General features: G+C 41.9%; 1 non-coding gene across 1 annotated transcript; it reads left to right on the top strand.

The window, feature by feature from the left end:
* Nucleotides 1-4,157: 4,157 nt before the first annotated feature.
* On the top strand, nt 4,158-4,264 carry LOC115030249 (U6 spliceosomal RNA). Its single transcript, XR_003835841.1, has one exon. It is a non-coding gene; the product is annotated as a U6 spliceosomal RNA (small nuclear RNA).
* Nucleotides 4,265-8,223: the final 3,959 nt, after the last annotated feature.

Genomic DNA, 8,223 nt, shown 5'->3' with positions numbered 1-8,223 from the left:
GTATGTGTGTTTATATGTGTGTATGTGTATGTGTGTGTGTGTTTGTCCATGTATTCAGGCTGGAGAAGAAACAAAAGGCTTCCCACATGTGAAGCAAGGATCTGTCACTGCAGCACACCCTTTTCTTCTGCTTTAATTCAATGTGATTTGGCTTATTCACCTTCTCTCCTGTTTGAGATAGACTTTAGCTCGAGATATACAATATCAATGTTTTTTATGAAAAAGGATTCTTACCTCATGCTTAAGATTTGCTCATGAACATGGTTTTCAAAATGTTGTGACATCATTTCGATATCTTTTGAATCCACCTCCCCTCAAAAGCAATTTCAAATGTCTGCTCAGTTCTTTTGGAAGGAGAGAAATCAACAAAGCTACATTATTATTCATAGTGTGATTACAACATGCTAAGTGCCTAACATAAGATAGAGTGGACAGTGCTGTGTGGCATTGGTTCACCTTGCCAACAGGGGTGAGTTTTGTGGGTTTTCTTTGTCATTTTTATTACATTCAATTATTTGTGTGTGTATATACACATGTACATATCATGGCATGTGTTGTAGCATGTTATGTGCATTTTGTAGATTTTTTTATAAAGTAGGAGTCTGAAGATTTAGAAAATAACAAACAGGGTCTTTGTACTGCATACTACATTTTTGAGGTTCTGCATCTGGCCTTTCTCTAACAAAGGAAGAAGAGACTCTGAAGGACCAAGAAAGAATGTCCACCCAGAACCTGAGTCCTGTTCATACTACTCCTAGTCCGAAGAGAAGAGAGATATTTGAATTTGTTGTTTTTCTCTCAATAAGTCCAAACTCTCTTCAAGGACCTGATTGTTACTCCTCTTTATTTCCATCTTCTCAAAAGCAAACAGTGATGCTGCTAGTGGAAGTACCCCCTAGGTATGATGAGAGCTGAGACAGCTACTTGACTGTGCATGAACCCTCCTGTGTTAAAGAATGAAACCAAAGGTAGGGAAAGGAAAGGCTGGATAGTTGGGTACTCTTCCCATAGAGCCTAGTTCCATCCCGGAATTCCAAAGATTATAAAACTTGCAATTCCAATTTGGCCTTTCAATTTGTTGTGAATATGCAGTTACCAAATGAGGAAGGATCTATTTTATTTACCAACATGTCAGTTTTTCTAGGCAAAGCCTTTCCCAGCCTCACAAATGTTACAACATGGAAGAAATGCTGCAGCAGGAGATAGATGAACTTGCCAACTTGAGTAAGGGCAAGCAGGCAAAAAGCACAATCGTCTTTCTTCCACGAGCTTTCCCATGTGCTTTATTTAGGCTGCTAGCAAAAGGGGTCGCCCGGATTTAGGGTTGCTCTTCCCATCTCAAAGTGATCCAATCAAGAAAATAAATCACAGACCTGCCTGGCTGTTTGAGTTTTAGTTGATTGCAAATGTAGTCAAGTTGACAACCAAGACTACCCACCACATCTGAATCCCACGGAGCCACCTAAGACAATTTCTTCTTTGGGGAAGCAGTTCAAATCCTTCCTTTCCCAGTTATTCCTTTCAAAGTACACGAACCAGATTGTTTTTTTTTCTCCTCTCTTCCTCTCATGCTGCTTTTTCTTCAGACCTCTGTGGCCATGTCTGTTCATGTTCTGTCTATCTTCTCCAGGTGATTTTGACTGAAGAACATCTACCTGCCTCCCAGTATCCTGCCCAAACCCCATAGCTAGAAATACTTGTTAAGAATTTTCTATGAGGAGTGAGAAATGAGAGATGATTTCTTCCTTTTGTCATTATTGGCATTGTTCTTCAATGGGAATTTTCCAACCCATACAAAGTAACAAACAGTATACAATAAGTTTCCAAAGGCACCTCTCCTGCCTGCAGCAATGATGAGCTCATAGCAGTCTTGTTTCATCTATATCAGCAGCTCAACTCAATATCCTGTATATCAGATATTTACATTATGATTCATAGCAGTAGCAAAAATAGAGTCATGAAGTAGCAACAAAAATAATGTTATGGTTGGGGGTCATCACAACATAAGGAACTGTAGTGAGGGGTCACAGTGTTAGGAAAGTTGAGAACCTCTGCTCTATATATTCTCTCACTCTCCTGGACTCAGGCCCCAAACAGCATACCATTTTGACTCTAATTATTGAAGTATGAGAGACAAGAGTTTGTGGATTATGGAGCTGATGCTATCAAGCCCAGCTGAGCTACTGCTCAAAAGTGACAAGGCCTGAGCAGAATTCATTCTGGCAGCTGCAAAGGCTTGCGGGACAGGGGCTCATGCAAGCTGGTAGCCTGTATGTGAGCAGGAAAGGCAGTCTCTCTCCTTCCCACTGTGATCCCCAGTGGCAAGGAGCTGGGGCAAGCGTGGGGCCCATGGCTGTGGTTTCTCACTAAGCTGGTCATCTTTCTTTGCTCACTTCAAACCCTGTACTTAGTGGTTTTAGACACCTTTGTGCACATCCATACTGACTTGTCTTAATTCTGTCAAAGCCTTCTCCCTCTCCCCTGGAGCTGTCTGGGAATTCTGGTTCATTGTTGCTGGTCGTTTTTTACTTCCTTTGTGCTTAACTTGTTGAAATACGAAAGGGGTTGGACAGTGTCAGACAATATGGCCCCCGTCACGCTGCATTTTACATTGAAATCATCTTTAAGGGCTTTGCTCCTTGACACAGATGGTCTCCATATCCTAGGAGATGGTCTTTTGGCACGAAAATGAAAAAGCTGTGCCCCCCTGGGAATCAAGAAACTTGGCGAGTTTATTCTGGTTCAAGTCAAACGGACACATCATTGTCCTAGGGGGCTGGCTTCTTCATTTTCCCTCCTACAGCAAGCATTTTTGACTCTCCTTGTTAAATACATGTATGAGTGTACGTTCTTATTTCTTAATAGACTTAATCATACTAAAGCCCCTCCCTTGTCCTAGAACAGACAATGGCCGTTACCTTCAATGTTCCCCCACTCAGAGTCACCTTGCCTCAATCCCTTCCCTGTTTCCCCAAGGTCTTCTCTGTGAAAGCATCTGTCTTCTCACAGGCTGCTGCAAATTACTGTGTTCACCCCCTCTTGGAAGCCTCACTTCTTTTTTTTTTCCCTGTAGGGTAAGGCTGGGATCACCTTCTTCTGTAGCCCCTTTAACTTAGGGACTGTTTCAGCAATGAATACCTCTGCACAGCAGGGGACATAAATAAATGTACCATCACCCTACCAGTGTCTTTTTCTGACTTGCTTTATACTTTGATGGTTCTGGTTCTGTTTAAATAGCCCATCACTGTGTTCAAGTCCCAGTGGCTCTTGATTTTATATCTCCCTTATGATTTTTTCCACCCACTGGGCAAGACTGACATTTGATTTTCCTGGAAAATATTCCTTTTCCATTTCATGGATGCATTCCATATTTGTCCTTCATAGCAAATGTTAAACCTTCAACTATTCTCTAATTACAGAGGTAAATGTGTAACTTATTCTGTTCTTTCCCACTGTTAATAAATTTAAAAAGAAACCACCTAGGATGATTGGAGTAACAATTTAAGGAAGACCATCCTATCTTTCTGCACTGGTCTCTGTTCCTTCATATGTGGGGATATAACTTATTTTAGTAAAGTACTTAGGTGCTCAAGGCTCTGGATTCAACAAAAAGTTGCCTATCATATCACTGTTAGAAAAGAACTACAGGCACCATGCCCATCAATAAAAGAATGGCTAAACAAATTGTAGCCTGTTTGCCCAATGAAAACTTCATAGCAATAAATAGGACTGAACTAAAGCTATATGCCACAAAAGTATGTATCTCAAAAACCTAATATTGGGCTTGGGAGATGCCACAGTTGATAAGGTACTTGCTGAATTAAGTATAAGGGCCTTAGTTCAGACCCTAGGCTTGGTACCATGTGTCTATAATTCTAGTGTAGGATGGAGAAGGCAGAGACAGGCAGATTCTTGGAATGTGGAAACAGCATAGATTTTCACTAACTGATTAAAGGATAGTGAAACTGTGATACATATACACAATGAGAATTTTATGCAGTTATAAAGGAAAATGAACTCATGAAAAATTGTTCATAAATGGGTGGAACTAAAAAAAAGTCATGCCCACTGAAGTAGCCCAGACTCCAAAAGACAAATGACACATGTTTAGTGTCATACGTGAATCCTAGCTTCAAATCCTTAGAAATGTGTGATTAGTGCTCACTTCGGCAGCACATATACTAAAATTGTAACCATACAGAGAAGATTAGCATGGACCCTGCACAAGGATGACATGTAAATTCGTGAAGCGTTCTATATTTTTGAGCTCGTGTCTCTAGCTGCATATGTAGCAGAAGATGGCCTAGTTGGCCATCACTGGGAAGAGAAGCCCCTTGGTCTTGCAAACTTTATATGCCCTAGTACAGGGGAATGCCAGGGCCATGAAGTGGGAGTGAATGGGTAGGGGAGCAGGGCAGGGGGAGGGTATAGGGGACTTTTGGGATAGCATTTGAAATGTAAATGAAGAAAATATCTAATAAAAAATTTTTTAAAAATGTGTGATTAGCTTGGAATATCTATAGGAGCCAGTTGAATGGGACCAATGACACAGCAAGAGATGTTTAAATGTAATTATTGATCTTATATGGAGAGACATAAGGCTTCTTGGCACTATATTGCTATCAAATAAAGAGCCCAGTTTAAGTGTGAGATAGCACCCTTTAAGTTGTTGGCCCAAAGTGATGGTGCCATAAACCCCTTTAAAAAGGGAATATTGCCACTTATCGTAGTGTACTTTCTGTTACTGTGATAAAACACCATGACCAAAAGCAACTAGGAGAGGAAAGGGTCATTGTAGCTTACAGCTTACAGTCTACCATAAAGGGAAGTCAGGGCAGGAACTCAAGGCAGGAACCTGAAGGCAGGAACTAATGCAGAAGGCATTCAGGGTGATGCTTGCTGGTTTATTCTGCATGGCTCACTTATCTTGCTCAGGTGCAGCACTGCCCACGGTGAGTTAGGCCCTCCCCATGCCAATCATCCATTAAGAAACTGTTCCTGCAAACTTGCCTACAAGCCTATTTTTATGGAAGCATTTTCTCAATTGAGACTTCTCCTTCCTCAATAACCTTAGCTTGTATTAAGTTGAAGAAGAAGAAGAAGAAGAAGAAGAAGAAGAAGAAGAAGAAGAAGAAGAAGAAGAAGAAGAAGAAGAAGAAGAAGAAGAAGAAGAAGAAGAAGAAGAAGGGGGCCTGATGAGATGGCTCAGCAGTTAAGAGCACTGATTGTTCTCCTAATGGTCCTGAGTTCAAATCCCAGCAACCACATAGTGGCTCACAACCATCCGTAATGAGATCTGATGCCCTCTTCTGGTGTGTCTGAAAACAGCTACAGTGTACTTACATATAATAGTAGTAGTAATAATAATAATAATAATAATAATAATAATAAAAAGAATGAACACCACTGTGTTAGTTATGGTTTCCATTTCTGTGAAAAGACACCATGACCAAGGCAACTCATATAAAGGAAACATTTAATTGGGGCTGGCTTATAGGTTCAGAAGTTTAGTCCATTATCATCATGGTGGGAAGCATAGCAGCATCCAGGTAGATGTGCTGTTGGAGGAGATAAAAGTTCTATATCTTGATCTGAGGGCAGCCAGGAAGAGTGTTTCTTCCACCCTGGGCAGAGCTTCAGCATAGGACCTAAAACCCACCCCTACAGTGGCTCACTTCTTCCAACAGGGCCACACCTACACCAACAAGACCACACCTCCTAATAGTTCCACTTCCCATGGGCCAAGCATATTCAAACCACCACACCCACTGTTCTTGGTTACCCATCAGAACATGATGGTAAGCTCCTGTTGTTGAACATACCACACATGTGAGTCAGGACATGGAAGAAATTGAATTGGAACTGAATTGGACGTTTCTTCCATAGTAGCTAGCTTTCATGAGCTGGAAGATGTTAAAACAGGCTCCTAGGGGAGAAAAGTCATCAAAAGCCTTACCCAGCTGTGAGCATGCAAGCTACAGTGATGAATAGCCTGGCAAGATGTGTGCATTGGTGCAATAGAGGCAAGAATGGGATAACCAACTGCTTTCTGACCATGTTTAATGCCCACTTCACAGAGCAGAATCTACGCCTGGTACTGTAAAGAAAAATATGTGGCTGAGGAAGACATAAAACCTCGGGAAATATATTCTACTATTGCTTTGCTAAATGGACACAGGATCTAACTGCTTTCTAAATGTTTATCTACACACCCACGAATTATGCAGCTCTCAACCACCATCTGAAATATGCTTTCTTTCAGTGGGTAGTGATTGATACAGGTACTCCCAGCTGGTCAGAGTACAGAGAATGAGGCTCAGACCCTGAATTGGGCATCTATGCCACATCCTCTCCCCCCACAGGCTTCAGGAAACTTTGCATAACATATAGGACAGAAAGGTCCTAAGATCCAGAGGCTGGGAAGGGCTGCTACAAAACACTATATTCTGGACATGGTAAGGCTACTGCACCCATGAATTCACAGCAAGTGTGCTTTCCTACACAAGGTCAACTCATCAGAACTCTAACATAGATTGAGGAGAGCTCACTAGTCCCACTCTTAACTGAAAAGCTTTGACTGTTGAAAACTGCAGGGATAGGAGCATCCCATTTGTTTGGGAAGTGATCCCTAGTAGGTTACCCATGCTCCAGTGGATGACTTTATACTCCACTGTGTATGGCCGCTACTGGATGGACTTGGTAGGTTATGAGAAGAGGACATAAATTTGGGAGGGCCTATGGCATGGGAGGGGATCTGAGAGGAGTTGGAGGGCTAGAAGTAAACATATGAAATTCCCCCAAATAATCAAATATATATTTAAAGCAAAAGCATGTTCTATGAAACTCTGCCCACCTAGTATGTTTGGAAGTGTTTTAGTTCCCTAGTTATGGGGGAGAGACCACTCCAACATTTAATAGTGTCCAACTATCACCACTGGATCCATTTGAGGCTTTTTACTTGAACTTGGCTTCATCTGGGTGGGTCTTTTCCTTCTCCAGGTCTGGTCATGGTCCTCTGTGCAGCTGTACAGTGGGAGTTAGAACAGATAGCAACAGGTGTGGCTTAAACGCTAGAACAACTTGAGTCTCTTTCTCTCTCAAGCAGTCTCAGATGTTCTCCCCATCCCTATAGATTCCTTTTGTCCTGAAACGTGTCCCATATGAAAGCATAAAATTCCCAAGAGCACTAAAACAGAAATCCAGGCTATTGTCTGGATCCATCACAAAGGTGCCTTTCTATTCTATCTCCTCCACCTCAAACATGGGTACTCTTCTATTATTGCCCTACTCTAAACAGAGGTGCACTACTTTTATAGTTCCCTCTAACCAAGCCCACACCCAAAATAGGAGTGTCCCTCTATTGTAGTTCCCTGACACCCAACAGAGGTGCCTTTCTATTCTAGCCCCACTGTGCAAACAAAGGTTCCTTCTATTTGTTTTCCCCTGACCCCAAACAGAGGTGCCCTTCTTTTCTAGTCTTCACACTGCAAACAAAGGTACCCTTCTATTTTAGCCCCCAGTCCAAAGCAGAGGTGGTGGCCTTCTTTTATAGCCTTTCCAGTTGAAAACAGAGGTGTTCTTCTATTGCAATCTCCTGTGTCACTGAAGACTGTACTTAGAGGTTTCAGATACCACACACAGGCCATACCACTCCAGAAACTCTCATCTCTCCACACCAAGGCTCATTTATAAACCTCTCTTAATAGAGCTCTTTCAGTCTCGCACACATATACCATGCTGCTTTCTGGGAACTTTTGAATGGGTCAAAATTATTTGGGTCATTGAAAAGTTAACAATGCATCTATCAAGGAAGTTAGAATCTATGCTTCTAGATATTAAAGAAATGAATTCAGAGTGATATCAAGGGCTTGGTGGTTTCCCAAGAGCCATTTGGCCTAACAGATACTTGTTCATTAAGAAGTGTCTGGTTAGCCGGGCGTGGTGGCACACGCCTTTAATTCCAGCACTTGGGAGGCAGAGGCAGGCGGATTTCTGAGTTTGAGGCCAGCCTGGTCTACAGAGTGAGTTCCAGGACAGCCAGTGCTACACAGAGAAACCCTGTCTCAAAAAAAGAAAAGAAGAAGAAGAAGAAGAAGAAGAAGAAGAAGAAGAAGAAGAAGAAGAAGAAGAAGAAGAAGAAGAAGAAGAAGCAGAAGCAGCAGCAGCAGCAGCATCTGGTCACCCTAACAAGGTATAACTTTTGTAAGAATTGAAAGTTGTTAC

Source organism: Mus caroli, unplaced genomic scaffold (assembly GCF_978045245.1).
Source record: "Mus caroli unplaced genomic scaffold, Mus_caroli_1 scaffold_5, whole genome shotgun sequence".
NCBI lineage: Eukaryota > Metazoa > Chordata > Mammalia > Rodentia > Muridae > Mus > Mus caroli.
The sequence above is the reverse complement of the archived record's forward strand: the minus strand, read 5'-3'. Positions and strand labels throughout refer to the sequence as shown.